Below are 4,399 nucleotides of genomic sequence, written 5' to 3' on the forward strand. Positions count from 1 at the left end.
GTTGTTTTTTTAATCGCACTGCTTTGCTTTATCTTGGCCAGGTCGCAGTTGTAATTTAGAACTTGTTCTCAACTGGCCTACCTGGTTAAATAAAGGTGAAATAAAATAAAATAGGCCTACATGTGATCCAAATTTCTAACATAAAAAATTAAATATCCTACTTGCGACAATGTAGCTAATGTATTTATCTAGATGTTCCTGTAATGTTGTGTCCCATGTTATAGCCTACAATTTGTCTTGTCTGTAATATTGTTGTTAACAAACAAATTCAAATTGGTTGATTGTCTATTAAATGTGAAGAAAACTGAATACATATTGCAGGCTACACATGGGTTATTGTAGGGGATTTCTACACAGGCAATTTTAAAGGCTTAATCTGTGTCTGGGAAACAGTCCCTTAATAAGTAAGTACCCTAGACACAAGTTGTGGGGTCAATACCAAGTGCATTTGACTGCTTGGCATATTGTTCACCCAATAACTTGCGTACTGATGTACATGTATAGTCAGTCTAAAGTGAGTGTTTTGTCCTTCCTGCAGTGCTTGACTTGGGCAGGAGCTCACCGGAGCTGAGTACAGGCACCTCAAATGTTCTACTGCTTGAGCTCCTGTTCCTCTTATAGAACATTAGCTCAAAAGTATTGTGGAGCTCCTGCAACTAAATATAAAACAGTACTGGCCCCCAAAATGAGTACTGGAACCTATTTCAGTCCAAGTCAAGCACTGCCTTCATGTCATTTAATCAAATGAAAGTGATTTACATGCTTACTGACAAAGGCGACATAAAGGTTGAGAAGTTTTAAAAAATACACTGCAGACATGCAATCAATTATCATACAGTAAGAATCTTTGTGGGCTCCATTTAATCACATCTGTTATAATTCCATGTTACACGATCACAAATAATAATGAGGATGGTACAACAAGGGACAGCAGGTAGCCTAGTGGTTAGAGTGTTGGGCCAGTAACTGAAAGGTTGCTAGATCGATATTCATTCCTTGGAACATGTTAATCATGTTCCGTTTTGTGTAGGAGAAGTGGAATTTCAATAGCATCCACTTCATCAGCAATAACAAAGGCGAATGCAATGTCTGCCATTGTCGTGTTTCGACTTCCTGTCGGTGGATGCGTACCTCGTCGACTTCCGGCTACAGTCGGCTACTTTCGCCTTCGCCTCAAACGCGCCCATTACCAAACCAGTCAGATGGTTGTAGATTCGAAGATGTTGGAAATGTGCTGCAGAGCATGAGACAGAGGATTGTGTCGTTTCGGTGGAAAAAAAGTTGTGTGTCAACTGTGAGGGAGCCCATGTTGCTGGGGATCGGAAGTGTCCGGTGCAGGAAAACTCTTGATAAAATTGTGTTGCTGATATTCAGAGCTTAAATAGCCAAATTGATTAGCTACAGGAATCAGGACTAATAAAGCAAATGCAACAGCTTGTTTTGCAAACGTGGGCGTACCACATTGATGGGAATCCATACAATTCTATTGCGGGCCGACACAGTAGGCTACACCCCCACAGGTTGAAACTCCTGGACAGCAGTTGTGGGTATCCTAATTGTCCATTCCATTTTGTCCTGTCTTGATTTTAGGATATATTGTTTGTTTAAAAAAAAAAAATTTGATTGGGCGCCATTTAAGTTTAGCCATTTGATAAAAAACCATCATGATGTAAAACGTGTCGGTCTCATTATATTGTCATACATTTTATCTCAAGCCTACAGAAGGCTACAGAAAAGTCCACATTACTATTTCTACCCTATGCTATATCCAGGGGTGAAATAAGAATGTATTTCTTCCCGGTACGGGACCAAGCGTGTTCACCAGCATTTTTTATGGTCCTAATCATAGAATTATATATGCATTCCTTATTAATTCAATATGATCTATGTGGGCCTAGTAGTACAGATTAAAAAAATATATATGACCTTTTATTGTTGCATAAACACAACCAGTCAATAAGTTTTCATCTGATTATCAAACCATCACTTCCAGGGGCTCATTCATAGGCTACCTGCGCACAGCCATCAACTTGCAATATATTTCCAGTCTCAGAACAGTGGTGAATGGAAAGAGACTTCTGTTACACAAAACATCAAAAAGTGTTGACAAATTTGGCAATCATTATTAGGGCATACTTTATGCGTCCACTGGCGCGTTTTGGTGTCGGCCACTCATCTCTACCTTGGCAAAATGTCACAGTTCGTAAAACCACATCGCATTTGAGTGTAACACCCGTTTTCAAGTCCATTATCTCATTTTCGTGTCTCTGCCATGCGGTAACCGATAATGATACAAAAAAGTGATGTAATGGCCTAAAGTTTTCTTGACATGTTGCTTCAATTATTGTGAATGGCTCATGTATCCTAGCTATATCTGCTACATACTTTATGTTAGATTTTTTGTTGTTGACGGAACTTTGGTGGAACGACGTAGCGATTCATCGCTCCAACAGCACCCTGGAGAGGAGCGCTGCTGCGCTGGAAATGTACAAGCGAAATATTTTGCTCACCTGCCTTTAACAAAGTGGGCAATGCTTATCACAGGGCGCTCACCTATACTGAACAAAAATATAAACGCAACATACAACAATTTCCAAGATGTTATGGGGGTCCTCGGATGGGGCCACGGTGTCTCCTGACCCCTCCTGTCTCAGCCTCCAGTATTTATGCCGCAGTAGTTTATGTGTCGGGGCTAGGGTCAGTTTGTTATATCTGGAGTACTTCTCCTGTCCTATTCTGTGTCCTGTGTGAATTTAAGTGTGCTCTCTCTAATTCTCTCTTTCTCTCTCTCGGAGGACCTGAGCCCTAGGACCATGCCTCAGGACTACCTGACATGATGACTCCTTGCTGTCCCCAGTCCACATGGCTGTGCTGCTGCTCCAGTTTCAACTGTTCTGCCTTATTATTATTGGACCATGCTGGTCATTTATGAACATTTGAACATCTTGGCCATGTTCTGTTATAATCTCCACCCGGCACAGCCAGAAGAGGACTGGCCACCCCACATAGACTGGTTCCTCTCTAGGTTTCTTCCCAGGTTTTGGCCTTTCTAGGGAGTTTTTCCTAGCCACCGTGCTTCTACACTTGCATTGCTTGCTGTTTGGCGTTTTAGGCTGTGTTTCTGTACAGCACTTTGAGATATCAGCTGATGTACGAAGGGCTATATAAATACATTTGAATTGAATTGAATTTTCACATGACTGGGAATACAGAAATACATCTGTTGCTCAGATAACTTTAAAAAAATGGGCCTCAGGATCTCGTCACAGTATCTCTGTGCATTCAAATTGCCATTGAGGAAAGGCAATTGTGTTCTTTGTAACCATAGGGGAGGCACTCAGTTCACAATGTTGACATCATCAAACCGCTCACCCACATGATGCCATTCACGTGGTCTGCAGTTGTGATGCCAGTTGGAGTACTGCTAAATTCTCTAAAATGACTTTGGAGGCACATTATGGTAGAGAAATGAACATTAAACTATCTGGCAACAGCTCTGGTGGACATTCCTGCAGTCAGCATGCCAATTGCAGGCTCTCTCAAAACTTGAGACATTTGTGGCATTGTGTTGTGTGACAAAACTGCACATCTTAGAGATGCCTTTTATCCCCAGCAGAAGGTGCACCTGTGTAATGATCATGCTGTTTAATCAGCTTCTTGATATACCACACCTGTCAGGTGCATTGATTATCTTGGCAAAAGAGAAACGCTCACTAACAGGGATGTAAACAAAATTGTGCACAAAATTCAAGAGAAATACGCTTTTTGTGCACATGGAACATTTCTGGGATCTTTTATTTCAATTCATGAAACCAATACTTTACAAGTTGCGTTTATATTTTTGTTGTGTAAAAAGCACATACGCCACTGGTTGAGATCAATTGTTATTGTTTTGGGGCAGAATTGTGTGAGGTTTTGTGTGTTGTTGGAGATGTGTCTTGGTCAGTTCATCTCAGAAAATTCGTCCCTCAGCAATCTGCAGATTGCATGAGTGTTTGGCCCTGAGCGTGGGGATCTTGAGTAGTAGACCTGTGCCAGCACAGAGGGATAGGTCAATGAGTGACATGCTTCAGTAAGGTTGGCTTCTTAGCAATGCTTATCATTGATCAACTTATCAACTGTACCTCACAGAAAATAGATGTTGTGGTGGCAGCTGCAGAGAAGTACATGGGTGTATGAGATTTGACTTCAGAAGAGTTACAGGGTGTGTTGAGTAGTAGTGTCTGGTCTTCCCAGGCCGTTGGCATGGTACAGGAGCCGATAGGGTTAAAGTAGTGGAATGGATTAGTGGGTTTTTAACGAGTGTAGGGTTAGTTGGAATGGTTTACCCCACCCCCATTTTGTATCACAAAGTATAATGGATGTATACTATAGTCCAGTTGGTGGCGATAATGCAACA

The sequence above is a fragment of the Oncorhynchus keta genome, chromosome 30 (genome assembly GCF_023373465.1).
Source record: "Oncorhynchus keta strain PuntledgeMale-10-30-2019 chromosome 30, Oket_V2, whole genome shotgun sequence".
In the NCBI taxonomy this organism is placed as follows: domain Eukaryota; kingdom Metazoa; phylum Chordata; class Actinopteri; order Salmoniformes; family Salmonidae; genus Oncorhynchus; species Oncorhynchus keta.